Source organism: Mustelus asterias, chromosome 7, assembly GCF_964213995.1.
Source record: "Mustelus asterias chromosome 7, sMusAst1.hap1.1, whole genome shotgun sequence".
NCBI lineage: Eukaryota > Metazoa > Chordata > Chondrichthyes > Carcharhiniformes > Triakidae > Mustelus > Mustelus asterias.
In genome coordinates, this window is record NC_135807.1 from 39,964,405 (window position 1) to 39,991,011 (window position 26,607).

The 26,607-nt window shown below is 51.2% G+C and overlaps 31 non-coding genes across 31 annotated transcripts; 12 read left to right on the forward strand and 19 right to left on the reverse strand.

The window, feature by feature from the left end:
- Positions 1-679: 679 nt before the first annotated feature.
- Positions 680-752, reverse strand: trnaa-cgc (transfer RNA alanine (anticodon CGC)). Its single transcript has one exon. It is a non-coding gene; the product is annotated as a tRNA-Ala (tRNA).
- A 432-nt stretch (positions 753-1,184) lies between these two features.
- Positions 1,185-1,257, forward strand: trnam-cau (transfer RNA methionine (anticodon CAU)). Its single transcript has one exon. It is a non-coding gene; the product is annotated as a tRNA-Met (tRNA).
- Positions 1,258-1,464: 207 nt separating this feature from the next.
- Positions 1,465-1,537, reverse strand: trnaa-cgc (transfer RNA alanine (anticodon CGC)). The gene has a single exon. It is a non-coding gene; the product is annotated as a tRNA-Ala (tRNA).
- Positions 1,538-2,937: 1,400 nt separating this feature from the next.
- trnaa-agc (transfer RNA alanine (anticodon AGC)) lies at positions 2,938-3,010 on the reverse strand. Its single transcript has one exon. It is a non-coding gene; the product is annotated as a tRNA-Ala (tRNA).
- Positions 3,011-3,442: 432 nt separating this feature from the next.
- On the forward strand, positions 3,443-3,515 carry trnam-cau (transfer RNA methionine (anticodon CAU)). The gene has a single exon. It is a non-coding gene; the product is annotated as a tRNA-Met (tRNA).
- Positions 3,516-5,687: 2,172 nt separating this feature from the next.
- Positions 5,688-5,760, forward strand: trnam-cau (transfer RNA methionine (anticodon CAU)). The gene has a single exon. It is a non-coding gene; the product is annotated as a tRNA-Met (tRNA).
- Positions 5,761-5,967: 207 nt separating this feature from the next.
- On the reverse strand, positions 5,968-6,040 carry trnaa-cgc (transfer RNA alanine (anticodon CGC)). The gene has a single exon. It is a non-coding gene; the product is annotated as a tRNA-Ala (tRNA).
- A 1,387-nt stretch (positions 6,041-7,427) lies between these two features.
- On the reverse strand, positions 7,428-7,500 carry trnaa-agc (transfer RNA alanine (anticodon AGC)). The gene has a single exon. It is a non-coding gene; the product is annotated as a tRNA-Ala (tRNA).
- Positions 7,501-7,932: 432 nt separating this feature from the next.
- Positions 7,933-8,005, forward strand: trnam-cau (transfer RNA methionine (anticodon CAU)). The gene has a single exon. It is a non-coding gene; the product is annotated as a tRNA-Met (tRNA).
- A 207-nt stretch (positions 8,006-8,212) lies between these two features.
- trnaa-cgc (transfer RNA alanine (anticodon CGC)) lies at positions 8,213-8,285 on the reverse strand. Its single transcript has one exon. It is a non-coding gene; the product is annotated as a tRNA-Ala (tRNA).
- Positions 8,286-10,177: 1,892 nt separating this feature from the next.
- trnam-cau (transfer RNA methionine (anticodon CAU)) lies at positions 10,178-10,250 on the forward strand. Its single transcript has one exon. It is a non-coding gene; the product is annotated as a tRNA-Met (tRNA).
- Positions 10,251-10,457: 207 nt separating this feature from the next.
- trnaa-cgc (transfer RNA alanine (anticodon CGC)) lies at positions 10,458-10,530 on the reverse strand. Its single transcript has one exon. It is a non-coding gene; the product is annotated as a tRNA-Ala (tRNA).
- A 1,892-nt stretch (positions 10,531-12,422) lies between these two features.
- Positions 12,423-12,495, forward strand: trnam-cau (transfer RNA methionine (anticodon CAU)). Its single transcript has one exon. It is a non-coding gene; the product is annotated as a tRNA-Met (tRNA).
- Positions 12,496-12,702: 207 nt separating this feature from the next.
- On the reverse strand, positions 12,703-12,775 carry trnaa-cgc (transfer RNA alanine (anticodon CGC)). Its single transcript has one exon. It is a non-coding gene; the product is annotated as a tRNA-Ala (tRNA).
- Positions 12,776-14,161: 1,386 nt separating this feature from the next.
- Positions 14,162-14,234, reverse strand: trnaa-agc (transfer RNA alanine (anticodon AGC)). Its single transcript has one exon. It is a non-coding gene; the product is annotated as a tRNA-Ala (tRNA).
- Positions 14,235-14,666: 432 nt separating this feature from the next.
- On the forward strand, positions 14,667-14,739 carry trnam-cau (transfer RNA methionine (anticodon CAU)). The gene has a single exon. It is a non-coding gene; the product is annotated as a tRNA-Met (tRNA).
- Positions 14,740-14,946: 207 nt separating this feature from the next.
- Positions 14,947-15,019, reverse strand: trnaa-cgc (transfer RNA alanine (anticodon CGC)). The gene has a single exon. It is a non-coding gene; the product is annotated as a tRNA-Ala (tRNA).
- A 1,386-nt stretch (positions 15,020-16,405) lies between these two features.
- Positions 16,406-16,478, reverse strand: trnaa-agc (transfer RNA alanine (anticodon AGC)). The gene has a single exon. It is a non-coding gene; the product is annotated as a tRNA-Ala (tRNA).
- A 432-nt stretch (positions 16,479-16,910) lies between these two features.
- On the forward strand, positions 16,911-16,983 carry trnam-cau (transfer RNA methionine (anticodon CAU)). The gene has a single exon. It is a non-coding gene; the product is annotated as a tRNA-Met (tRNA).
- A 207-nt stretch (positions 16,984-17,190) lies between these two features.
- trnaa-cgc (transfer RNA alanine (anticodon CGC)) lies at positions 17,191-17,263 on the reverse strand. The gene has a single exon. It is a non-coding gene; the product is annotated as a tRNA-Ala (tRNA).
- A 1,386-nt stretch (positions 17,264-18,649) lies between these two features.
- trnaa-agc (transfer RNA alanine (anticodon AGC)) lies at positions 18,650-18,722 on the reverse strand. The gene has a single exon. It is a non-coding gene; the product is annotated as a tRNA-Ala (tRNA).
- A 432-nt stretch (positions 18,723-19,154) lies between these two features.
- On the forward strand, positions 19,155-19,227 carry trnam-cau (transfer RNA methionine (anticodon CAU)). The gene has a single exon. It is a non-coding gene; the product is annotated as a tRNA-Met (tRNA).
- A 207-nt stretch (positions 19,228-19,434) lies between these two features.
- trnaa-cgc (transfer RNA alanine (anticodon CGC)) lies at positions 19,435-19,507 on the reverse strand. The gene has a single exon. It is a non-coding gene; the product is annotated as a tRNA-Ala (tRNA).
- A 1,379-nt stretch (positions 19,508-20,886) lies between these two features.
- Positions 20,887-20,959, reverse strand: trnaa-agc (transfer RNA alanine (anticodon AGC)). Its single transcript has one exon. It is a non-coding gene; the product is annotated as a tRNA-Ala (tRNA).
- A 432-nt stretch (positions 20,960-21,391) lies between these two features.
- trnam-cau (transfer RNA methionine (anticodon CAU)) lies at positions 21,392-21,464 on the forward strand. The gene has a single exon. It is a non-coding gene; the product is annotated as a tRNA-Met (tRNA).
- Positions 21,465-21,671: 207 nt separating this feature from the next.
- trnaa-cgc (transfer RNA alanine (anticodon CGC)) lies at positions 21,672-21,744 on the reverse strand. Its single transcript has one exon. It is a non-coding gene; the product is annotated as a tRNA-Ala (tRNA).
- A 1,378-nt stretch (positions 21,745-23,122) lies between these two features.
- On the reverse strand, positions 23,123-23,195 carry trnaa-agc (transfer RNA alanine (anticodon AGC)). The gene has a single exon. It is a non-coding gene; the product is annotated as a tRNA-Ala (tRNA).
- Positions 23,196-23,627: 432 nt separating this feature from the next.
- trnam-cau (transfer RNA methionine (anticodon CAU)) lies at positions 23,628-23,700 on the forward strand. The gene has a single exon. It is a non-coding gene; the product is annotated as a tRNA-Met (tRNA).
- Positions 23,701-23,907: 207 nt separating this feature from the next.
- Positions 23,908-23,980, reverse strand: trnaa-cgc (transfer RNA alanine (anticodon CGC)). Its single transcript has one exon. It is a non-coding gene; the product is annotated as a tRNA-Ala (tRNA).
- Positions 23,981-25,864: 1,884 nt separating this feature from the next.
- trnam-cau (transfer RNA methionine (anticodon CAU)) lies at positions 25,865-25,937 on the forward strand. The gene has a single exon. It is a non-coding gene; the product is annotated as a tRNA-Met (tRNA).
- Positions 25,938-26,144: 207 nt separating this feature from the next.
- On the reverse strand, positions 26,145-26,217 carry trnaa-cgc (transfer RNA alanine (anticodon CGC)). Its single transcript has one exon. It is a non-coding gene; the product is annotated as a tRNA-Ala (tRNA).
- Positions 26,218-26,607: the final 390 nt, after the last annotated feature.

Sequence of the window (26,607 nt, forward strand, 5' to 3'; positions counted from 1 at the left end):
TTCATCCACATCTTAACGGCAAAGGTGTAGGCATGCAGTTACCCGCCAGCTTCACCCTGCGCGATGGGCCCCCGTGCTGTAATGGATGACGTTTCTGACTCTGTATCACAAGCTGATGTATTGTTGTGTAATTTCCTCAGTGTTTTCTGAACACTTTGCTTTGTGGCTGGATGCAGGCTGTTCGATGGCAAATCTAGTCACGCCGTGTGCAGCGCAGTTCCAAGTGTGCCCTCTTGGTGCAGTCGGCAGCGTGTGAGTCTCATCACCTGTGCATCCTGGATACAATCTTGTGTATTTGACACCTTCTTTCCCTCCATTCGCCTCACATTCCCATCTTTACTGCTGATAAATATGACGGCAGCTTCTTGCGGCAGCTGTGCAAATCATTCAGACACTCTGTGCGTGCGTGGGTGGGTGCGTGCGTGCGTGCGGCAGCGCTTGGAGAAAGCCTGGAGATGTGTAAAGTGAATGACATGACGGGTGGGCCTGAGACTTTGGCCCAAAGATAATATCTGAGTGGAGAATGTGGGCATCGATCCCACTACCTCTCACATGCAAAGCGAGCGCTCTACCATTTGAGCTAATTCCCCATGGCAATTCTGGCCTCAGCTTTCTTGCTGTCCAGGCTTGCCTCAGCCCCTGTCTCCAAGAAGCTTTGGCCCCAAGGTAAAAATCAAAGTGGAGAATGTGGGCATCGATCCCACTACCTCTCGCATGCGAAGCGAGCGCTCTACCATTTGAGCTAATTCCCCCAAGCTGCAGTTGGGGTCAGCTTTCTTGCTGCTCAGGATCTCCTCACTCCGTCTCCAAGATGCTCGAGAAAGTGCACAGGACCTCTTCATCGGATCCGGCCTGCTGCTTCAACACGGTAGTTTTTCCATTTAATCAACATCTTTGAAATCCATTGAAAGCCACTATCTTTGCTGATTGTGACAGTGCACCCTTTAGCCCTTGAGCGCTTCATCCATGTCTTGATGCCAAAGCTGTGGCTGTGCTGTGGCCCGCCTGCGTCGACCTGCAGCTTGGGCCGACGTTGTGATGGATAACGTGTCTGTCTCCATATCACAAGCTGCGATATTGTTCTCTAATCTGCCTCAATGTTACGTGAGCAGTTTTCATTGTGACTGGACGCAGCCTGATGATGGCAAACCTAGTCATGCAGTGTACAGTGCCCAACTGCCTGTGCCTTCTTAGCGCAGTAGGCAGCGCGTCAGTCTCATAATCTGAAGGTCCTGAGTTCAATCCTCAGAGAGGGCAGGGCTCTTTTTCCACCTTCTTTTCTTCCATTCACCTCTCATTCCCATCTTTCCTGCTGACAAATATGAAGGCAGCTTGCATGCAACAGCTCTGTAAGTCATTCAGATTCTGTGCGTACGGCAGCGTGTGGAGGAACCCTGAACATGTGTGAACTTCATGACAGGACCGCTGGGCATGAAACTTTGGCCCAAAGGTTAAAAATCAAAGTGGAGAATGTGGGCATCGATCCCACTGCCTCTCACATGCGAAGCGAGCGCTCTACCACTTGAGCTAATTCCCCCAAGCTGATTGCTGCGTCCGCTTTCTTGCTGCCCAACATCTCCACACCCCCTGGCTCCAAGATGTTCATGAAAGTGCAGAGAAATTCTTCATCGGATCGGCCTGCTGCTTCAACACAGTCATTTTGCCATTCACTCAACGTGAGCCAGCAGCCGCAGCTCGTGCCATCAGCAGAAGGGAAAATCGCAGTCGACGCGTCATAATCAGTGAAGAGGCTGAATTTGCACATTCAAAGCAAGCCGAGAGGAAAACAGCAGTCAGCACGAGTGTGAGGAGGCAGGCGAGACCCCTGTCTCAGTGTTAGCAATCTACTTTTGCTTGCAGGTGAGGGCTCAGCTGTTGGATGCGTTGCTGCTCAATGCCACTCCCGCTGGCCCGCACACGCAACTGCAGAAACTTTGCAGCCGTGTGGAGGCTGTTTTCCCACAGGCAAAGATGGGTCCTCTGCCTGAGCAGCAACATGTTCAGTTATAAACTCGTCACCAGGTTCGGAGTGCTGCTTTGCCGTAAACGTTTGCTTCCGACACACTTCCTTCTCAATGGGCACGCAGAAATTGTTAACATCATTCAAGCGGTGACCTAAGGACGACTTTGGTATATTTACCCCTCGAGTCTTCTGTTGTACCGACTGAGCAATCGATGCGAATCGTTGACATCCGCACGCAGTCTTTGCTGAATTTTGACCGTGCACCTTTGAGCCCTTGAGTGCTTCATCCACATCTTAACGGCAAAGGTGTAGGCATGCAGTTCCCCGCCAGCTTCACCCTGCGCGATGGGCCCCCGTGCTGTAATGGATGACGTTTCTGACTCTGTATCACAAGCTGATGTATTGTTGTGTAATTTCCTCAGTGTTTTCTGAACACTTTGCTTTGTGGCTGGATGCAGGCTGTTCGATGGCAAATCTAGTCACGCCGTGTGCAGCGCAGTTCCAAGTGTGCCTTCTTGGTGCAGTCGGCAGCGTGTGAGTCTCATCACCTGTGCATCCTGGATACAATCTTGTGGATTTGACACCTTCTTTCCCAAGATTGTATCTTTCCCTCCATTCGCCTCACATTCCCATCTTTACTGCTGATAAATATGACGGCAGCTTCTTGCGGCAGCTGTGCAAATCATTCAGACACTCTGTGCGTGCGTGCGTGCGTGCGTGCGTGCGGCAGCGCTTGGAGAAAGCCTGGAGATGTGTAAAGTGAATGACATGATGGGTGGGCCTGAAACTTTGGCCCAAAGATAAAATCTGAGTGGAGAATGTGGGCATTGATCCCACTACCTCTCACATGCAAAGCGAGCGCTCTACCATTTGAGCTAATTCCCCATGGCAATTCTGGCCTCAGCTTTCTTGCTGTCCAGGCTTGCCTCAGCCCCTGTCTCCAAGAAGCTTTGGCCCCAAGGTAAAAATCAAAGTGGAGAATGTGGGCATCGATCCCACTACCTCTCGCATGCTAAGCGAGCGCTCTACCATTTGAGCTAATTCCCCCAAGCTGCAGTTGGGGTCAGCTTTCTTGCTGCTCAGGATCTCCTCACTCCGTCTCCAAGATGCTCGAGAAAGTGCACAGGACCTCTTCATCGGATCCGGCCTGCTGCTTCAACACGGTAGTTTTTCCATTTAATCAACATCTTTGAAATCCATTGAAAGCCACTATCTTTGCTGATTGTGACAGTGCACCCTTTAGCCCTTGAGCGCTTCATCCATGTCTTGATGCCAAAGCTGTGGCTGTGCTGTGGCCCGCCTGCGTCGACCTGCAGCTTGGGCCGACGTTGTGATGGATAACGTGTCTGTCTCCATATCACAAGCTGCGATATTGTTCTCTAATCTGCCTCAATGTTACGTGAGCAGTTTTCATTGTAACTGGACGCAGCCTGATGATGGCAAACCTAGTCATGCAGTGTACAGTGCCCAACTGCCTGTGCCTTCTTAGCGCAGTAGGCAGCGCGTCAGTCTCATACTCTGAAGGTCCTGAGTTCAATCCTCAGAGAGGGCAGGGCTCTTTTTCCACCTTCTTTTCTTCCATTCACCTCTCATTCCCATCTTTGCTGCTGACAAATAGGAAGGCAGCTTGCATGCAACAGCTCTGTAAGTCATTCAGATTCTGTGCGTACGGCAGCGTGTGGAGGAACCCTGAACATGTGTGAACTTCATGACAGGACCGCTGGGCATGAAACTTTGGCCCAAAGGTTAAAAATTAAAGTGGAGAATGTGGGCATCGATCCCACTGCCTCTCACAGGCGAAGCGAGCGCTCTACCACTTGAGCTAATTCCCCCAAGCTGATTGCTGCGTCCGCTTTCTTGCTGCCCAACATCTCCACACCCCCTGGCTCCAAGATGTTCATGAAAGTGCAGAGAAATTCTTCATCGGATCGGCCTGCTGCTTCAACACAGTCATTTTGCCATTCACTCAACGTGAGCCAGCAGCCGCAGCTCGTGCCATCAGCAGAAGGGAAAATCGCAGTCGACGCGTCATAATCAGTGAAGAGGCTGAATTTGCACATTCAAAGCAAGCCGCTAGGAAAACGGCAGTCAGCACGAGTGTGAGGAGGCAGGCGAGACCCCTGTCTCAGTGTTAGCAATCTACTTTTGCTTGCAGGTGAGGGCTCAGCTGTTGGATGCGTTGCTGCTCAATGCCACTCCCGCTGGCCCGCACACGCAACTGCAGAAACTTTGCAGCCGTGTGGAGGCTGTTTTCCCACAGGCAAAGATGGCTCCTCTGCCTGAGCAGCAACATGTTCAGTTATAAACTCGTCACCAGGTTCGGAGTGCTGCTTTGCCGTAAACGTTTGCTTCCGACACACTTCCTTCTCAATGGGCACGCAGAAATTGTTAACATCATTCAAGCGGTGACCTAAGGACGACTTTGGTATATTTACCCCTCGAGTCTTCTGTTGTACCGACTGAGCAATCGATGCGAATCGTTGACATCCGCATGCAGTCTTTGCTGAATTTTGACCGTGCACCTTTGAGCCCTTGAGTGCTTCATCCACATCTTAACGGCAAAGGTGTAGGCATGCAGTTCCCCGCCAGCTTCACCCTGCGCGATGGGCCCCCGTGCTGTAATGGATGACGTTTCTGACTCTGTATCACAAGCTGATGTATTGTTGTGTAATTTCCTCAGTGTTTTCTGAACACTTTGCTTTGTGGCTGGATGCAGGCTGTTCGATGGCAAATCTAGTCACGCCGTGTGCAGCGCAGTTCCAAGTGTGCCTTCTTGGTGCAGTCGGCAGCGTGTGAGTCTCATCACCTGTGCATCCTGGATACAATCTTGTGTATTTGACACCTTCTTTCCCTCCATTCGCCTCACATTCCCATCTTTACTGCTGATAAATATGACGGCAGCTTCTTGCGGCAGCTGTGCAAATCATTCAGACACTCTGTGCGTGCGTGGGTGGGTGGGTGCGTGCGTGCGGCAGCGCTTGGAGAAAGCCTGGAGATGTGTAAAGTGAATGACATGACGGGTGGGCCTGAAACTTTGGCCCAAAGATAAAATCTGAGTGGAGAATGTGGGCATCGATCCCACTACCTCTCACATGCAAAGCGAGCGCTCTACCATTTGAGCTAATTCCCCATGGCAATTCTGGCCTCAGCTTTCTTGCTGTCCAGGCTTGCCTCAGCCCCTGTCTCCAAGAAGCTTTGGCCCCAAGGTAAAAATCAAAGTGGAGAATGTGGGCATCGATCCCACTACCTCTCGCATGCTAAGCGAGCTCTATACCATTTGAGCTAATTCCCCCAAGCTGCAGTTGGGGTCAGCTTTCTTGCTGCTCAGGATCTCCTCACTCCGTCTCCAAGATGCTCGAGAAAGTGCACAGGACCTCTTCATCGGATCCGGCCTGCTGCTTCAACACGGTAGTTTTTCCATTTAATCAACATCTTTGAAATCCATTGAAAGCCACTATCTTTGCTGATTGTGACAGTGCACCCTTTAGCCCTTGAGCGCTTCATCCATGTCTTGATGCCAAAGCTGTGGCTGTGCTGTGGCCCGCCTGCGTCGACCTGCAGCTTGGGCCGACGTTGTGATGGATAACGTGTCTGTCTCCATATCACAAGCTGCGATATTGTTCTCTAATCTGCCTCAATGTTACGTGAGCAGTTTTCATTGTGACTGGACGCAGCCTGATGATGGCAAACCTAGTCATGCAGTGTACAGTGCCCAACTGCCTGTGCCTTCTTAGCGCAGTAGGCAGCGCGTCAGTCTCATAATCTGAAGGTCCTGAGTTCAATCCTCAGAGAGGGCAGGGCTCTTTTTCCACCTTCTTTTCTTCCATTCACCTCTCATTCCCATCTTTCCTGCTGACAAATATGAAGGCAGCTTGCATGCAACAGCTCTGTAAGTCATTCAGATTCTGTGCGTACGGCAGCGTGTGGAGGAACCCTGAAGATGTGTGAACTTCATGAAAGGACCGCTGGGCATGAAACTTTGGCCCAAAGGTTAAAAATCAAAGTGGAGAATGTGGGCATCGATCCCACTGCCTCTCACATGCGAAGCGAGCGCTCTACCACTTGAGCTAATTCCCCCAAGCTGATTGCTGCATCCGCTTTCTTGCTGCCCAACATCTCCACACCCCCTGGCTCCAAGATGTTCATGAAAGTGCAGAGAAATTCTTCATCGGATCGGCCTGCTGCTTCAACACAGTCATTTTGCCATTCACTCAACGTGAGCCAGCAGCCGCAGCTCGTGCCATCAGCAGAAGGGAAAATCGCAGTCGACGCGTCATAATCAGTGAAGAGGCTGAATTTGCACATTCAAAGCAAGCCGCTAGGAAAACGGCAGTCAGCACGAGTGTGAGGAGGCAGGCGAGACCCCTGTCTCAGTGTTAGCAATCTACTTTTGCTTGCAGGTGAGGGCTCAGCTGTTGGATGCGTTGCTGCTCAATGCCACTCCCGCTGGCCCGCACACGCAACTGCAGAAACTTTGCAGCCGTGTGGAGGCTGTTTTCCCACAGGCAAAGATGGCTCCTCTGCCTGAGCAGCAACATGTTCAGTTATAAACTCGTCCTCAGGTTCGGAGTGCTGCTTTGCCGTAAACGTTTGCTTCCGACACACTTCCTTCTCAATGGGCACGCAGAAATTGTTAACATCATTCAAGCGGTGACCTAAGGACGACTTTGGTATATTTACCCCTCGAGTCTTCTGTTGTACCGACTGAGCAATCGATGCGAATCGTTGACATCCGCACGCAGTCTTTGCTGAATTTTGACCGTGCACCTTTGAGCCCTTGAGTGCTTCATCCACATCTTAACGGCAAAGGTGTAGGCATGCAGTTACCCGCCAGCTCCACCCTGCGCGATGGGCCCCCGTGCTGTAATGGATGACGTTTCTGACTCTGTATCACAAGCTGATGTATTGTTGTGTAATTTCCTCAGTGTTTTCTGAACACTTTGCTTTGTGGCTGGATGCAGGCTGTTCGATGGCAAATCTAGTCACGCCGTGTGCAGCGCAGTTCCAAGTGTGCCCTCTTGGTGCAGTCGGCAGCGTGTGAGTCTCATCACCTGTGCATCCTGGAGACAATCTTGTGTATTTGACACCTTCTTTCCCTCCATTCGCCTCACATTCCCATCTTTACTGCTGATAAATATGACGGCAGCTTCTTGCGGCAGCTGTGCAAATCATTCAGACACTCTGTGCGTGCGTGGGTGGGTGCGTGCGTGCGTGCGGCAGCGCTTGGAGAAAGCCTGGAGATGTGTAAAGTGAATGACATGACGGGTGGGCCTGAAACTTTGGCCCAAAGATAAAATCTGAGTGGAGAATGTGGGCATCGATCCCACTACCTCTCACATGCAAAGCGAGCGCTCTACCATTTGAGCTAATTCCCCATGGCAATTCTGGCCTCAGCTTTCTTGCTGTCCAGGCTTGCCTCAGCCCCTGTCTCCAAGAAGCTTTGGCCCCAAGGTAAAAATCAAAGTGGAGAATGTGGGCATCGATCCCACTACCTCTCGCATGCTAAGCGAGCGCTCTACCATTTGAGCTAATTCCCCCAAGCTGCAGTTGGGGTCAGCTTTCTTGCTGCTCAGGATCTCCTCACTCCGTCTCCAAGATGCTCGAGAAAGTGCACAGGACCTCTTCATCGGATCCGGCCTGCTGCTTCAACATGGTAGTTTTTCCATTTAATCAACATCTTTGAAATCCATTGAAAGCCACTATCTTTGCTGATTGTGACAGTGCACCCTTTAGCCCTTGAGCGCTTCATCCATGTCTTGATGCCAAAGCTGTGGCTGTGCTGTGGCCCGCCTGCGTCGACCTGCAGCTTGGGCCGACGTTGTGATGGATAACGTGTCTGTCTCCATATCACAAGCTGCGATATTGTTCTCTAATCTGCCTCAATGTTACGTGAGCAGTTTTCATTGTGACTGGACGCAGCCTGATGATGGCAAACCTAGTCATGCAGTGTACAGTGCCCAACTGCCTGTGCCTTCTTAGCGCAGTAGGCAGCGCGTCAGTCTCATAATCTGAAAGTCCTGAGTTCAATCCTCAGAGAGGGCAGGGCTCTTTTTCCACCTTCTTTTCTTCCATTCACCTCTCATTCCCATCTTTCCTGCTGACAAATATGAAGGCAGCTTGCATGCAACAGCTCTGTAAGTCATTCAGATTCTGTGCGTACGGCAGCGTGTGGAGGAACCCTGAACATGTGTGAACTTCATGACAGGACCGCTGGGCATGAAACTTTGGCCCAAAGGTTAAAAATCAAAGTGGAGAATGTGGGCATCGATCCCACTGCCTCTCACATGCGAAGCGAGCGCTCTACCACTTGAGCTAATTCCCCCAAGCTGATTGCTGCGTCCGCTTTCTTGCTGCCCAACATCTCCACACCCCCTGGCTCCAAGATGTTCATGAAAGTGCAGAGAAATTCTTCATCGGATCGGCCTGCTGCTTCAACACAGTCATTTTGCCATTCACTCAACGTGAGCCAGCAGCCGCAGCTCGTGCCATCAGCAGAAGGGAAAATCGCAGTCGACGCGTCATAATCAGTGAAGAGGCTGAATTTGCACATTCAAAGCAAGCCGAGAGGAAAACAGCAGTCAGCACGAGTGTGAGGAGGCAGGCGAGACCCCTGTCTCAGTGTTAGCAATCTACTTTTGCTTGCAGGTGAGGGCTCAGCTGTTGGATGCGTTGCTGCTCAATGCCACTCCCGCTGGCCCGCACACGCAACTGCAGAAACTTTGCAGCCGTGTGGAGGCTGTTTTCCCACAGGCAAAGATGGCTCCTCTGCCTGAGCAGCAACATGTTCAGTTATAAACTCGTCCTCAGGTTCGGAGTGCTGCTTTGCCGTAAACGTTTGCTTACGACACACTTCCTTCTCAATGGGCACGCAGAAATTGTTAACATCATTCAAGCGGTGACCTAAGGACGACTTTGGTATATTTACCCCTCGAGTCTTCTGTTGTACCGACTGAGCAATCGATGCGAATCGTTGACATCCGCACGCAGTCTTTGCTGAATTTTGACCGTGCACCTTTGAGCCCTTGAGTGCTTCATCCACATCTTAACGGCAAAGGTGTAGGCATGCAGTTACCCGCCAGCTTCACCCTGCGCGATGGGCCCCCGTGCTGTAATGGATGACGTTTCTGACTCTGTATCACAAGCTGATGTATTGTTGTGTAATTTCCTCAGTGTTTTCTGAACACTTTGCTTTGTGGCTGGATGCAGGCTGTTCGATGGCAAATCTAGTCACGCCGTGTGCAGCGCAGTTCCAAGTGTGCCCTCTTGGTGCAGTCGGCAGCGTGTGAGTCTCATCACCTGTGCATCCTGGATACAATCTTGTGTATTTGACACCTTCTTTCCCTCCATTCGCCTCACATTCCCATCTTTACTGCTGATAAATATGACGGCAGCTTCTTGCGGCAGCTGTGCAAATCATTCAGACACTCTGTGCGTGCGTGGGTGGGTGCGTGCGTGCGTGCGGCAGCGCTTGGAGAAAGCCTGGAGATGTGTAAAGTGAATGACATGACGGGTGGGCCTGAAACTTTGGCCCAAAGATAAAATCTGAGTGGAGAATGTGGGCATCGATCCCACTACCTCTCACATGCAAAGCGAGCGCTCTACCATTTGAGCTAATTCCCCATGGCAATTCTGGCCTCAGCTTTCTTGCTGTCCAGGCTTGCCTCAGCCCCTGTCTCCAAGAAGCTTTGGCCCCAAGGTAAAAATCAAAGTGGAGAATGTGGGCATCGACCCCACTACCTCTCGCATGCTAAGCGAGCGCTCTACCATTTGAGCTAATTCCCCCAAGCTGCAGTTGGGGTCAGCTTTCTTGCTGCTCAGGATCTCCTCACTCCGTCTCCAAGATGCTCGAGAAAGTGCACAGGACCTCTTCATCGGATCCGGCCTGCTGCTTCAACACGGTAGTTTTTCCATTTAATCAACATCTTTGAAATCCATTGAAAGCCACTATCTTTGCTGATTGTGACAGTGCACCCTTTAGCCCTTGAGCGCTTCATCCATGTCTTGATGCCAAAGCTGTGGCTGTGCTGTGGCCCGCCTGCGTCGACCTGCAGCTTGGGCCGACGTTGTGATGGATAACGTGTCTGTCTCCATATCACAAGCTGCGATATTGTTCTCTAATCTGCCTCAATGTTACGTGAGCAGTTTTCATTGTGACTGGACGCAGCCTGATGATGGCAAACCTAGTCATGCAGTGTACAGTGCCCAACTGCCTGTGCCTTCTTAGCGCAGTAGGCAGCGCGTCAGTCTCATAATCTGAAGGTCCTGAGTTCAATCCTCAGAGAGGGCAGGGCTCTTTTTCCACCTTCTTTTCTTCCATTCACCTCTCATTCCCATCTTTCCTGCTGACAAATATGAAGGCAGCTTGCATGCAACAGCTCTGTAAGTCATTCAGATTCTGTGCGTACGGCAGCGTGTGGAGGAACCCTGAACATGTGTGAACTTCATGACAGGACCGCTGGGCATGAAACTTTGGCCCAAAGGTTAAAAATCAAAGTGGAGAATGTGGGCATCGATCCCACTGCCTCTCACATGCGAAGCGAGCGCTCTACCACTTGAGCTAATTCCCCCAAGCTGATTGCTGCGTCCGCTTTCTTGCTGCCCAACATCTCCACACCCCCTGGCTCCAAGATGTTCATGAAAGTGCAGAGAAATTCTTCATCGGATCGGCCTGCTGCTTCAACACAGTCATTTTGCCATTCACTCAACGTGAGCCAGCAGCCGCAGCTCGTGCCATCAGCAGAAGGGAAAATCGCAGTCGACGCGTCATAATCAGTGAAGAGGCTGAATTTGCACATTCAAAGCAAGCCGAGAGGAAAACAGCAGTCAGCACGAGTGTGAGGAGGCAGGCGAGACCCCTGTCTCAGTGTTAGCAATCTACTTTTGCTTGCAGGTGAGGGCTCAGCTGTTGGATGCGTTGCTGCTCAATGCCACTCCCGCTGGCCCGCACACGCAACTGCAGAAACTTTGCAGCCGTGTGGAGGCTGTTTTCCCACAGGCAAAGATGGCTCCTCTGCCTGAGCAGCAACATGTTCAGTTATAAACTCGTCCTCAGGTTCGGAGTGCTGCTTTGCCGTAAACGTTTGCTTACGACACACTTCCTTCTCAATGGGCACGCAGAAATTGTTAACATCATTCAAGCGGTGACCTAAGGACGACTTTGGTATATTTACCCCTCGAGTCTTCTGTTGTACCGACTGAGCAATCGATGCGAATCGTTGACATCCGCACGCAGTCTTTGCTGAATTTTGACCGTGCACCTTTGAGCCCTTGAGTGCTTCATCCACATCTTAACGGCAAAGGTGTAGGCATGCAGTTACCCGCCAGCTTCACCCTGCGCGATGGGCCCCCGTGCTGTAATGGATGACGTTTCTGACTCTGTATCACAAGCTGATGTATTGTTGTGTAATTTCCTCAGTGTTTTCTGAACACTTTGCTTTGTGGCTGGATGCAGGCTGTTCGATGGCAAATCTAGTCACGCCGTGTGCAGCGCAGTTCCAAGTGTGCCCTCTTGGTGCAGTCGGCAGCGTGTGAGTCTCATCACCTGTGCATCCTGGATACAATCTTGTGTATTTGACACCTTCTTTCCCTCCATTCGCCTCACATTCCCATCTTTACTGCTGATAAATATGACGGCAGCTTCTTGCGGCAGCTGTGCAAATCATTCAGACACTCTGTGCGTGCGTGGGTGGGTGCGTGCGTGCGTGCGGCAGCGCTTGGAGAAAGCCTGGAGATGTGTAAAGTGAATGACATGACGGGTGGGCCTGAAACTTTGGCCCAAAGATAAAATCTGAGTGGAGAATGTGGGCATCGATCCCACTACCTCTCACATGCAAAGCGAGCGCTCTACCATTTGAGCTAATTCCCCATGGCAATTCTGGCCTCAGCTTTCTTGCTGTCCAGGCTTGCCTCAGCCCCTGTCTCCAAGAAGCTTTGGCCCCAAGGTAAAAATCAAAGTGGAGAATGTGGGCATCGACCCCACTACCTCTCGCATGCTAAGCGAGCGCTCTACCATTTGAGCTAATTCCCCCAAGCTGCAGTTGGGGTCAGCTTTCTTGCTGCTCAGGATCTCCTCACTCCGTCTCCAAGATGCTCGAGAAAGTGCACAGGACCTCTTCATCGGATCCGGCCTGCTGCTTCAACACGGTAGTTTTTCCATTTAATCAACATCTTTGAAATCCATTGAAAGCCACTATCTTTGCTGATTGTGACAGTGCACCCTTTAGCCCTTGAGCGCTTCATCCATGTCTTGATGCCAAAGCTGTGGCTGTGCTGTGGCCCGCCTGCGTCGACCTGCAGCTTGGGCCGACGTTGTGATGGATAACGTGTCTGTCTCCATATCACAAGCTGCGATATTGTTCTCTAATCTGCCTCAATGTTACGTGAGCAGTTTTCATTGTGACTGGACGCAGCCTGATGATGGCAAACCTAGTCATGCAGTGTACAGTGCCCAACTGCCTGTGCCTTCTTAGCGCAGTAGGCAGCGCGTCAGTCTCATAATCTGAAGGTCCTGAGTTCAATCCTCAGAGAGGGCAGGGCTCTTTTTCCACCTTCTTTTCTTCCATTCACCTCTCATTCCCATCTTTCCTGCTGACAAATATGAAGGCAGCTTGCATGCAACAGCTCTGTAAGTCATTCAGATTCTGTGCGTACGGCAGCGTGTGGAGGAACCCTGAACATGTGTGAACTTCATGACAGGACCGCTGGGCATGAAACTTTGGCCCAAAGGTTAAAAATCAAAGTGGAGAATGTGGGCATCGATCCCACTGCCTCTCACATGCGAAGCGAGCGCTCTACCACTTGAGCTAATTCCCCCAAGCTGATTGCTGCGTCCGCTTTCTTGCTGCCCAACATCTCCACACCCCCTGGCTCCAAGATGTTCATGAAAGTGCAGAGAAATTCTTCATCGGATCGGCCTGCTGCTTCAACACAGTCATTTTGCCATTCACTCAACGTGAGCCAGCAGCCGCAGCTCGTGCCATCAGCAGAAGGGAAAATCGCAGTCGACGCGTCATAATCAGTGAAGAGGCTGAATTTGCACATTCAAAGCAAGCCGAGAGGAAAACAGCAGTCAGCACGAGTGTGAGGAGGCAGGCGAGACCCCTGTCTCAGTGTTAGCAATCTACTTTTGCTTGCAGGTGAGGGCTCAGCTGTTGGATGCGTTGCTGCTCAATGCCACTCCTGCTGGCCCGCACATGCAACTGCAGAAACTTTGCAGCCGTGTGGAGGCTGTTTTCCCACAGGCAAAGATGGCTCCTCTGCCTGAGCAGCAACATGTTCAGTTATAAACTCGTCCTCAGGTTCGGAGTGCTGCTTTGCCGTAAACGTTTGCTTCCGACACACTTCCTTCTCAATGGGCACGCAGAAATTGTTAGCATCATTCAAGCGGTGACCTAAGGACGACTTTGGTATATTTACCCCTCGAGTCTTCTGTTGTACCGACTGAGCAATCGATGCGAATCGTTGACATCCGCACGCAGTCTTTGCTGAATTTTGACCGTGCACCTTTGAGCCCTTGAGTGCTTCATCCACATCTTAACGGCAAAGGTGTAGGCATGCAGTTACCCGCCAGCTCCACCCTGCGCGATGGGCCCCCGTGCTGTAATGGATGACGTTTCTGACTCTGTATCACAAGCTGATGTATTGTTGTGTAATTTCCTCAGTGTTTTCTGAACACTTTACTTGTGGCTGGATGCAGGCTGTTCGATGGCAAATCTAGTCACGCCGTGTGCAGCGCAGTTCCAAGTGTGCCTTCTTGGTGCAGTCGGCAGCGTGTGAGTCTCATCACCTGTGCATCCTGGATACAATCTTGTGTATTTGACACCTTCTTTCCCTCCATTCGCCTCACATTCCCATCTTTACTGCTGATAAATATGACGGCAGCTTCTTGCGGCAGCTGTGCAAATCATTCAGACACTCTGTGCGTGCGTGGGTGGGTGCGTGCGTGCGTGCGGCAGCGCTTGGAGAAAGCCTGGAGATGTGTAAAGTGAATGACATGACGGGTGGGCCTGAAACTTTGGCCCAAAGATAAAATCTGAGTGGAGAATGTGGGCATCGATCCCACTACCTCTCACATGCAAAGCGAGCGCTCTACCATTTGAGCTAATTCCCCATGGCAATTCTGGCCTCAGCTTTCTTGCTGTCCAGGCTTGCCTCAGCCCCTGTCTCCAAGAAGCTTTGGCCCCAAGGTAAAAATCAAAGTGGAGAATGTGGGCATCGATCCCACTACCTCTCGCATGCTAAGCGAGCGCTCTACCATTTGAGCTAATTCCCCCAAGCTGCAGTTGGGGTCAGCTTTCTTGCTGCTCAGGATCTCCTCACTCCGTCTCCAAGATGCTCGAGAAAGTGCACAGGACCTCTTCATCGGATCCGGCCTGCTGCTTCAACACGGTAGTTTTTCCATTTAATCAACATCTTTGAAATCCATTGAAAGCCACTATCTTTGCTGATTGTGACAGTGCACCCTTTAGCCCTTGAGCGCTTCATCCATGTCTTGATGCCAAAGCTGTGGCTGTGCTGTGGCCCGCCTGCGTCGACCTGCAGCTTGGGCCGACGTTGTGATGGATAACGTGTCTGTCTCCATATCACAAGCTGCGATATTGTTCTCTAATCTGCCTCAATGTTACGTGAGCAGTTTTCATTGTGACTGGACGCAGCCTGATGATGGCAAACCTAGTCATGCAGTGTACAGTGCCCAACTGCCTGTGCCTTCTTAGCGCAGTAGGCAGCGCGTCAGTCTCATAATCTGAAGGTCCTGAGTTCAATCCTCAGAGAGGGCAGGGCTCTTTTTCCACCTTCTTTTCTTCCATTCACCTCTCATTCCCATCTTTCCTGCTGACAAATATGAAGGCAGCTTGCATGCAACAGCTCTGTAAGTCATTCAGATTCTGTGCGTACGGCAGCGTGTGGAGGAACCCTGAACATGTGTGAACTTCATGACAGGACCGCTGGGCATGAAACTTTGGCCCAAAGGTTAAAAATCAAAGTGGAGAATGTGGGCATCGATCCCACTGCCTCTCACATGCGAAGCGAGCGCTCTACCACTTGAGCTAATTCCCCCAAGCTGATTGCTGCGTCCGCTTTCTTGCTGCCCAACATCTCCACACCCCCTGGCTCCAAGATGTTCATGAAAGTGCAGAGAAATTCTTCATCGGATCGGCCTGCTGCTTCAACACAGTCATTTTGCCATTCACTCAACGTGAGCCAGCAGCCGCAGCTCGTGCCATCAGCAGAAGGGAAAATCGCAGTCGACGCGTCATAATCAGTGAAGAGGCTGAATTTGCACATTCAAAGCAAGCCGAGAGGAAAACAGCAGTCAGCACGAGTGTGAGGAGGCAGGCGAGACCCCTGTCTCAGTGTTAGCAATCTACTTTTGCTTGCAGGTGAGGGCTCAGCTGTTGGATGCGTTGCTGCTCAATGCCACTCCTGCTGGCCCGCACACGCAACTGCAGAAACTTTGCAGCCGTGTGGAGGCTGTTTTCCCACAGGCAAAGATGGCTCCTCTGCCTGAGCAGCAACATGTTCAGTTATAAACTCGTCCTCAGGTTCGGAGTGCTGCTTTGCCGTAAACGTTTGCTTACGACACACTTCCTTCTCAATGGGCACGCAGAAATTGTTAACATCATTCAAGCGGTGACCTAAGGACGACTTTGGTATATTTACCCCTCGAGTCTTCTGTTGTACCGACTGAGCAATCGATGCGAATCGTTGACATCCGCACGCAGTCTTTGCTGAATTTTGACCGTGCACCTTTGAGCCCTTGAGTGCTTCATCCACATCTTAACGGCAAAGGTGTAGGCATGCAGTTACCCGCCAGCTCCACCCTGCGCGATGGGCCCCCGTGCTGTAATGGATGACATTTCTGACTCTGTATCACAAGCTGATGTATTGTTGTGTAATTTCCTCAGTGTTTTCTGAACACTTTACTTGTGGCTGGATGCAGGCTGTTCGATGGCAAATCTAGTCACGCCGTGTGCAGCGCAGTTCCAAGTGTGCCTTCTTGGTGCAGTCGGCAGCGTGTGAGTCTCATCACCTGTGCATCCTGGATACAATCTTGTGTATTTGACACCTTCTTTCCCTCCATTCGCCTCACATTCCCATCTTTACTGCTGATAAATATGACGGCAGCTTCTTGCGGCAGCTGTGCAAATCATTCAGACACTCTGTGCGTGCGTGGGTGGGTGCGTGCGTGCGTGCGGCAGCGCTTGGAGAAAGCCTGGAGATGTGTAAAGTGAATGACATGACGGGTGGGCCTGAAACTTTGGCCCAAAGATAAAATCTGAGTGGAGAATGTGGGCATCGATCCCACTACCTCTCACATGCAAAGCGAGCGCTCTACCATTTGAGCTAATTCCCCATGGCAATTCTGGCCTCAGCTTTCTTGCTGTCCAGGCTTGCCTCAGCCCCTGTCTCCAAGAAGCTTTGGCCCCAAGGTAAAAATCAAAGTGGAGAATGTGGGCATCGATCCCACTACCTCTCGCATGCTAAGCGAGCGCTCTACCATTTGAGCTAATTCCCCCAAGCTGCAGTTGGGGTCAGCTTTCTTGCTGCTCAGGATCTCCTCACTCCGTCTCCAAGATGCTCGAGAAAGTGCACAGGACCTCTTCATCGGATCCGGCCTGCTGCTTCAACACGGTAGTTTTTCCATTTAATCAACATCTTTGAAATCCATTGAAAGCCACTATCTTTGCTGATTGTGACAGTGCACCCTTTAGCCCTTGAGCGCTTCATCCATGTCTTGATGCCAAAGCTGTGGCTGTGCTGTGGCCCGCCTGCGTCGACCTGCAGCTTGGGCCGACGTTGTGATGGATAACGTGTCTGTCTCCATATCACAAGCTGCGATATTGTTCTCTAATCTGCCTCAATGTTACGTGAGCAGTTTTCATTGTGACTGGACGCAGCCTGATGATGGCAAACCTAGTCATGCAGTGTACAGTGCCCAACTGCCTGTGCCTTCTTAGCGCAGTAGGCAGCGCGTCAGTCTCATAATCTGAAGGTCCTGAGTTCAATCCTCAGAGAGGGCAGGGCTCTTTTTCCACCTTCTTTTCTTCCATTCACCTCTCATTCCCATCTTTCCTGCTGACAAATATGAAGGCAGCTTGCATGCAACAGCTCTGTAAGTCATTCAGATTCTGTGCGTACGGCAGCGTGTGGAGGAACCCTGAAGATGTGTGAACTTCATGACAGGACCGCTGGGCATGAAACTTTGGCCCAAAGGTTAAAAATCAAAGTGGAGAATGTGGGCATCGATCCCACTGCCTCTCACATGCGAAGCGAGCGCTCTACCACTTGAGCTAATTCCCCCAAGCTGATTGCTGCGTCCGCTTTCTTGCTGCCCAACATCTCCACACCCCCTGGCTCCAAGATGTTCATGAAAGTGCAGAGAAATTCTTCATCGGATCGGCCTGCTGCTTCAACACAGTCATTTTGCCATTCACTCAACGTGAGCCAGCAGCCGCAGCTCGTGCCATCAGCAGAAGGGAAAATCGCAGTCGACGCGTCATAATCAGTGAAGAGGCTGAATTTGCACATTCAAAGCAAGCCGAGAGGAAAACAGCAGTCAGCACGAGTGTGAGGAGGCAGGCGAGACCCCTGTCTCAGTGTTAGCAATCTACTTTTGCTTGCAGGTGAGGGCTCAGCTGTTGGATGCGTTGCTGCTCAATGCCACTCCTGCTGGCCCGCACACGCAACTGCAGAAACTTTGCAGCCGTGTGGAGGCTGTTTTCCCACAGGCAAAGATGGCTCCTCTGCCTGAGCAGCAACATGTTCAGTTATAAACTCGTCCTCAGGTTCGGAGTGCTGCTTTGCCGTAAACGTTTGCTTACGACACACTTCCTTCTCAATGGGCACGCAGAAATTGTTAACATCATTCAAGCGGTGACCTAAGGACGACTTTGGTATATTTACCCCTCGAGTCTTCTGTTGTACCGACTGAGCAATCGATGCGAATCGTTGACATCCGCACGCAGTCTTTGCTGAATTTTGACCGTGCACCTTTGAGCCCTTGAGTGCTTCATCCACATCTTAACGGCAAAGGTGTAGGCATGCAGTTACCCGCCAGCTCCACCCTGCGCGATGGGCCCCCGTGCTGTAATGGATGACATTTCTGACTCTGTATCACAAGCTGATGTATTGTTGTGTAATTTCCTCAGTGTTTTCTGAACACTTTACTTGTGGCTGGATGCAGGCTGTTCGATGGCAAATCTAGTCACGCCGTGTGCAGCGCAGTTCCAAGTGTGCCTTCTTGGTGCAGTCGGCAGCGTGTGAGTCTCATCACCTGTGCATCCTGGATACAATCTTGTGTATTTGACACCTTCTTTCCCTCCATTCGCCTCACATTCCCATCTTTACTGCTGATAAATATGACGGCAGCTTCTTGCGGCAGCTGTGCAAATCATTCAGACACTCTGTGCGTGCGTGGGTGGGTGCGTGCGTGCGTGCGGCAGCGCTTGGAGAAAGCCTGGAGATGTGTAAAGTGAATGACATGACGGGTGGGCCTGAAACTTTGGCCCAAAGATAAAATCTGAGTGGAGAATGTGGGCATCGATCCCACTACCTCTCACATGCAAAGCGAGCGCTCTACCATTTGAGCTAATTCCCCATGGCAATTCTGGCCTCAGCTTTCTTGCTGTCCAGGCTTGCCTCAGCCCCTGTCTCCAAGAAGCTTTGGCCCCAAGGTAAAAATCAAAGTGGAGAATGTGGGCATCGATCCCACTACCTCTCGCATGCTAAGCGAGCGCTCTACCATTTGAGCTAATTCCCCCAAGCTGCAGTTGGGGTCAGCTTTCTTGCTGCTCAGGATCTCCTCACTCCGTCTCCAAGATGCTCGAGAAAGTGCACAGGACCTCTTCATCGGATCCGGCCTGCTGCTTCAACACGGTAGTTTTTCCATTTAATCAACATCTTTGAAATCCATTGAAAGCCACTATCTTTGCTGATTGTGACAGTGCACCCTTTAGCCCTTGAGCGCTTCATCCATGTCTTGATGCCAAAGCTGTGGCTGTGCTGTGGCCCGCCTGCGTCGACCTGCAGCTTGGGCCGACGTTGTGATGGATAACGTGTCTGTCTCCATATCACAAGCTGCGATATTGTTCTCTAATCTGCCTCAATGTTACGTGAGCAGTTTTCATTGTGACTGGACGCAGCCTGATGATGGCAAACCTAGTCATGCAGTGTACAGTGCCCAACTGCCTGTGCCTTCTTAGCGCAGTAGGCAGCGCGTCAGTCTCATAATCTGAAGGTCCTGAGTTCAATCCTCAGAGAGGGCCGGGCTCTTTTTCCACCTTCTTTTCTTCCATTCACCTCTCATTCCCATCTTTCCTGCTGACAAATATGAAGGCAGCTTGCATGCAACAGCTCTGTAAGTCATTCAGATTCTGTGCGTACGGCAGCGTGTGGAGGAACCCTGAAGATGTGTGAACTTCATGACAGGACCGCTGGGCATGAAACTTTGGCCCAAAGGTTAAAAATCAAAGTGGAGAATGTGGGCATCGATCCCACTGCCTCTCACATGCGAAGCGAGCGCTCTACCACTTGAGCTAATTCCCCCAAGCTGATTGCTGCGTCCGCTTTCTTGCTGCCCAACATCTCCACACCCCCTGGCTCCAAGATGTTCATGAAAGTGCAGAGAAATTCTTCATCGGATCGGCCTGCTGCTTCAACACAGTCATTTTGCCATTCACTCAACGTGAGCCAGCAGCCGCAGCTCGTGCCATCAGCAGAAGGGAAAATCGCAGTCGACGCGTCATAATCAGTGAAGAGGCTGAATTTGCACATTCAAAGCAAGCCGCTAGGAAAACGGCAGTCAGCACGAGTGTGAGGAGGCAGGCGAGACCCCTGTCTCAGTGTTAGCAATCTACTTTTGCTTGCAGGTGAGGGCTCAGCTGTTGGATGCGTTGCTGCTCAATGCCACTCCCGCTGGCCCGCACACGCAACTGCAGAAACTTTGCAGCCGTGTGGAGGCTGTTTTCCCACAGGCAAAGATGGCTCCTCTGCCTGAGCAGCAACATGTTCAGTTATAAACTCGTCCTCAGGTTCGGAGTGCTGCTTTGCCGTAAACGTTTGCTTCCGACACACTTCCTTCTCAATGGGCACGCAGAAATTGTTAACATCATTCAAGCGGTGACCTAAGGACGACTTTGGTATATTTACCCCTCGAGTCTTCTGTTGTACCGACTGAGCAATCGATGCGAATCGTTGACATCCGCACGCAGTCTTTGCTGAATTTTGACCGTGCACCTTTGAGCCCTTGAGTGCTTCATCCACATCTTAACGGCAAAGGTGTAGGCATGCAGTTACCCGCCAGCTTCACCCTGCGCGATGGGCCCCCGTGCTGTAATGGATGACGTTTCTGACTCTGTATCACAAGCTGATGTATTGTTGTGTAATTTCCTCAGTGTTTTCTGAACACTTTGCTTTGTGGCTGGATGCAGGCTGTTCGATGGCAAATCTAGTCACGCCGTGTGCAGCGCAGTTCCAAGTGTGCCTTCTTGGTGCAGTCGGCAGCGTGTGAGTCTCATCACCTGTGCATCCTGGATACAATCTTGTGTATTTGACACCTTCTTTCCCTCCATTCGCCTCACATTCCCATCTTTACTGCTGATAAATATGACGGCAGCTTCTTGCGGCAGCTGTGCAAATCATTCAGACACTCTGTGCGTGCGTGGGTGGGTGCGTGCGGCAGCGCTTGGAGAAAGCCTGGAGATGTGTAAAGTGAATGACATGACGGGTGGGCCTGAAACTTTGGCCCAAAGATAAAATCTGAGTGGAGAATGTGGGCATCGATCCCACTACCTCTCACATGCAAAGCGAGCGCTCTACCATTTGAGCTAATTCCCCATGGCAATTCTGGCCTCAGCTTTCTTGCTGTCCAGGCTTGCCTCAGCCCCTGTCTCCAAGAAGCTTTGGCCCCAAGGTAAAAATCAAAGTGGAGAATGTGGGCATCGATCCCACTACCTCTCGCATGCTAAGCGAGCGCTCTACCATTTGAGCTAATTCCCCCAAGCTGCAGTTGGGGTCAGCTTTCTTGCTGCTCAGGATCTCCTCACTCCGTCTCCAAGATGCTCGAGAAAGTGCACAGGACCTCTTCATCGGATCCGGCCTGCTGCTTCAACACGGTAGTTTTTCCATTTAATCAACATCTTTGAAATCCATTGAAAGCCACTATCTTTGCTGATTGTGACAGTGCACCCTTTAGCCCTTGAGCGCTTCATCCATGTCTTGATGCCAAAGCTGTGGCTGTGCTGTGGCCCGCCTGCGTCGACCTGCAGCTTGGGCCGACGTTGTGATGGATAACGTGTCTGTCTCCATATCACAAGCTGCGATATTGTTCTCTAATCTGCCTCAATGTTACGTGAGCAGTTTTCATTGTGACTGGACGCAGCCTGATGATGGCAAACCTAGTCATGCAGTGTACAGTGCCCAACTGCCTGTGCCTTCTTAGCGCAGTAGGCAGCGCGTCAGTCTCATAATCTGAAGGTCCTGAGTTCAATCCTCAGAGAGGGCAGGGCTCTTTTTCCACCTTCTTTTCTTCCATTCACCTCTCATTCCCATCTTTCCTGCTGACAAATATGAAGGCAGCTTGCATGCAACAGCTCTGTAAGTCATTCAGATTCTGTGCGTACGGCAGCGTGTGGAGGAACCCTGAAGATGTGTGAACTTCATGACAGGACCGCTGGGCATGAAACTTTGGCCCAAAGGTTAAAAATCAAAGTGGAGAATGTGGGCATCGATCCCACTGCCTCTCACATGCGAAGCGAGCGCTCTACCACTTGAGCTAATTCCCCCAAGCTGATTGCTGCGTCCGCTTTCTTGCTGCCCAACATCTCCACACCCCCTGGCTCCAAGATGTTCATGAAAGTGCAGAGAAATTCTTCATCGGATCGGCCTGCTGCTTCAACACAGTCATTTTGCCATTCACTCAACGTGAGCCAGCAGCCGCAGCTCGTGCCATCAGCAGAAGGGAAAATCGCAGTCGACGCGTCATAATCAGTGAAGAGGCTGAATTTGCACATTCAAAGCAAGCCGCTAGGAAAACGGCAGTCAGCACGAGTGTGAGGAGGCAGGCGAGACCCCTGTCTCAGTGTTAGCAATCTACTTTTGCTTGCAGGTGAGGGCTCAGCTGTTGGATGCGTTGCTGCTCAATGCCACTCCCGCTGGCCCGCACACGCAACTGCAGAAACTTTGCAGCCGTGTGGAGGCTGTTTTCCCACAGGCAAAGATGGCTCCTCTGCCTGAGCAGCAACATGTTCAGTTATAAACTCGTCCTCAGGTTCGGAGTGCTGCTTTGCCGTAAACGTTTGCTTCCGACACACTTCCTTCTCAATGGGCACGCAGAAATTGTTAACATCATTCAAGCGGTGACCTAAGGACGACTTTGGTATATTTACCCCTCGAGTCTTCTGTTGTACCGACTGAGCAATCGATGCGAATCGTTGACATCCGCACGCAGTCTTTGCTGAATTTTGACCGTGCACCTTTGAGCCCTTGAGTGCTTCATCCACATCTTAACGGCAAAGGTGTAGGCATGCAGTTACCCGCCAGCTCCACCCTGCGCGATGGGCCCCCGTGCTGTAATGGATGACGTTTCTGACTCTGTATCACAAGCTGATGTATTGTTGTGTAATTTCCTCAGTGTTTTCTGAACACTTTACTTGTGGCTGGATGCAGGCTGTTCGATGGCAAATCTAGTCACGCCGTGTGCAGCGCAGTTCCAAGTGTGCCTTCTTGGTGCAGTCGGCAGCGTGTGAGTCTCATCACCTGTGCATCCTGGATACAATCTTGTGTATTTGACACCTTCTTTCCCTCCATTCGCCTCACATTCCCATCTTTACTGCTGATAAATATGACGGCAGCTTCTTGCGGCAGCTGTGCAAATCATTCAGACACTCTGTGCGTGCGTGGGTGGGTGCGTGCGGCAGCGCTTGGAGAAAGCCTGGAGATGTGTAAAGTGAATGACATGACGGGTGGGCCTGAAACTTTGGCCCAAAGATAAAATCTGAGTGGAGAATGTGGGCATCGATCCCACTACCTCTCACATGCAAAGCGAGCGCTCTACCATTTGAGCTAATTCCCCATGGCAATTCTGGCCTCAGCTTTCTTGCTGTCCAGGTTTGCCTCAGCCCCTGTCTCCAAGAAGCTTTGGCCCCAAGGTAAAAATCAAAGTGGAGAATGTGGGCATCGATCCCACTACCTCTCGCATGCTAAGCGAGCGCTCTACCATTTGAGCTAATTCCCCCAAGCTGCGGTTGGGGTCAGCTTTCTTGCTGCTCAGGATCTCCTCACTCCGTCTCCAAGATGCTCGAGAAAGTGCACAGGACCTCTTCATCGGATCCGGCCTGCTGCTTCAACACGGTAGTTTTTCCATTTAATCAACATCTTTGAAATCCATTGAAAGCCACTATCTTTGCTGATTGTGACAGTGCACCCTTTAGCCCTTGAGCGCTTCATCCATGTCTTGATGCCAAAGCTGTGGCTGTGCTGTGGCCCGCCTGCGTCGACCTGCAGCTTGGGCCGACGTTGTGATGGATAACGTGTCTGTCTCCATATCACAAGCTGCGATATTGTTCTCTAATCTGCCTCAATGTTACGTGAGCAGTTTTCATTGTGACTGGACGCAGCCTGATGATGGCAAACCTAGTCATGCAGTGTACAGTGCCCAACTGCCTGTGCCTTCTTAGCGCAGTAGGCAGCGCGTCAGTCTCATAATCTGAAGGTCCTGAGTTCAATCCTCAGAGAGGGCAGGGCTCTTTTTCCACCTTCTTTTCTTCCATTCACCTCTCATTCCCATCTTTCCTGCTGACAAATATGAAGGCAGCTTGCATGCAACAGCTCTGTAAGTCATTCAGATTCTGTGCGTACGGCAGCGTGTGGAGGAACCCTGAACATGTGTGAACTTCATGACAGGACCGCTGGGCATGAAACTTTGGCCCAAAGGTTAAAAATCAAAGTGGAGAATGTGGGCATCGATCCCACTGCCTCTCACATGCGAAGCGAGCGCTCTACCACTTGAGCTAATTCCCCCAAGCTGATTGCTGCGTCCGCTTTCTTGCTGCCCAACATCTCCACACCCCCTGGCTCCAAGATGTTCATGAAAGTGCAGAGAAATTCTTCATCGGATCGGCCTGCTGCTTCAACACAGTCATTTTGCCATTCACTCAACGTGAGCCAGCAGCCGCAGCTCGTGCCATCAGCAGAAGGGAAAATCGCAGTCGACGCGTCATAATCAGTGAAGAGGCTGAATTTGCACATTCAAAGCAAGCCGAGAGGAAAACAGCAGTCAGCACGAGTGTGAGGAGGCAGGCGAGACCCCTGTCTCAGTGTTAGCAATCTACTTTTGCTTGCAGGTGAGGGCTCAGCTGTTGGATGCGTTGCTGCTCAATGCCACTCCTGCTGGCCCGCACACGCAACTGCAGAAACTTTGCAGCCGTGTGGAGGCTGTTTTCCCACAGGCAAAGATGGCTCCTCTGCCTGAGCAGCAACATGTTCAGTTATAAACTCGTCCTCAGGTTCGGAGTGCTGCTTTGCCGTAAACGTTTGCTTCCGACACACTTCCTTCTCAATGGGCACGCAGAAATTGTTAGCATCATTCAAGCGGTGACCTAAGGACGACTTTGGTATATTTACCCCTCGAGTCTTCTGTTGTACCGACTGAGCAATCGATGCGAATCGTTGACATCCGCACGCAGTCTTTGCTGAATTTTGACCGTGCACCTTTGAGCCCTTGAGTGCTTCATCCACATCTTAACGGCAAAGGTGTAGGCATGCAGTTACCCGCCAGCTCCACCCTGCGCGATGGGCCCCCGTGCTGTAATGGATGACGTTTCTGACTCTGTATCACAAGCTGATGTATTGTTGTGTAATTTCCTCAGTGTTTTCTGAACACTTTGCTTTGTGGCTGGATGCAGGCTGTTCGATGGCAAATCTAGTCACGCCGTGTGCAGCGCAGTTCCAAGTGTGCCTTCTTGGTGCAGTCGGCAGCGTGTGAGTCTCATCACCTGTGCATCCTGGATACAATCTTGTGTATTTGACACCTTCTTTCCCTCCATTCGCCTCACATTCCCATCTTTACTGCTGATAAATATGACGGCAGCTTCTTGCGGCAGCTGTGCAAATCATTCAGACACTCTGTGCGTGCGTGGGTGGGTGCGTGCGGCAGCGCTTGGAGAAAGCCTGGAGATGTGTAAAGTGAATGACATGACGGGTGGGCCTGAAACTTTGGCCCAAAGATAAAATCTGAGTGGAGAATGTGGGCATCGATCCCACTACCTCTCACATGCAAAGCGAGCGCTCTACCATTTGAGCTAATTCCCCATGGCAATTCTGGCCTCAGCTTTCTTGCTGTCCAGGCTTGCCTCAGCCCCTGTCTCCAAGAAGCTTTGGCCCCAAGGTAAAAATCAAAGTGGAGAATGTGGGCATCGACCCCACTACCTCTCGCATGCTAAGCGAGCGCTCTACCATTTGAGCTAATTCCCCCAAGCTGCAGTTGGGGTCAGCTTTCTTGCTGCTCAGGATCTCCTCACTCCGTCTCCAAGATGCTCGAGAAAGTGCACAGGACCTCTTCATCGGATCCGGCCTGCTGCTTCAACACGGTAGTTTTTCCATTTAATCAACATCTTTGAAATCCATTGAAAGCCACTATCTTTGCTGATTGTGACAGTGCACCCTTTAGCCCTTGAGCGCTTCATCCATGTCTTGATGCCAAAGCTGTGGCTGTGCTGTGGCCCGCCTGCGTCGACCTGCAGCTTGGGCCGACGTTGTGATGGATAACGTGTCTGTCTCCATATCACAAGCTGCGATATTGTTCTCTAATCTGCCTCAATGTTACGTGAGCAGTTTTCATTGTGACTGGACGCAGCCTGATGATGGCAAACCTAGTCATGCAGTGTACAGTGCCCAACTGCCTGTGCCTTCTTAGCGCAGTAGGCAGCGCGTCAGTCTCATAATCTGAAGGTCCTGAGTTCAATCCTCAGAGAGGGCAGGGCTCTTTTTCCACCTTCTTTTCTTCCATTCACCTCTCATTCCCATCTTTCCTGCTGACAAATATGAAGGCAGCTTGCATGCAACAGCTCTGTAAGTCATTCAGATTCTGTGCGTACGGCAGCGTGTGGAGGAACCCTGAAGATGTGTGAACTTCATGACAGGACCGCTGGGCATGAAACTTTGGCCCAAAGGTTAAAAATCAAAGTGGAGAATGTGGGCATCGATCCCACTGCCTCTCACATGCGAAGCGAGCGCTCTACCACTTGAGCTAATTCCCCCAAGCTGATTGCTGCGTCCGCTTTCTTGCTGCCCAACATCTCCACACCCCCTGGCTCCAAGATGTTCATGAAAGTGCAGAGAAATTCTTCATCGGATCAGCCTGCTGCTTCAACACAGTCATTTTGCCATTCACTCAACGTGAGCCAGCAGCCGCAGCTCGTGCCATCAGCAGAAGGGAAAATCGCAGTCGACGCGTCATAATCAGTGAAGAGGCTGAATTTGCACATTCAAAGCAAGCCGAGAGGAAAACAGCAGTCAGCACGAGTGTGAGGAGGCAGGCGAGACCCCTGTCTCAGTGTTAGCAATCTACTTTTGCTTGCAGGTGAGGGCTCAGCTGTTGGATGCGTTGCTGCTCAATGCCACTCCTGCTGGCCCGCACACGCAACTGC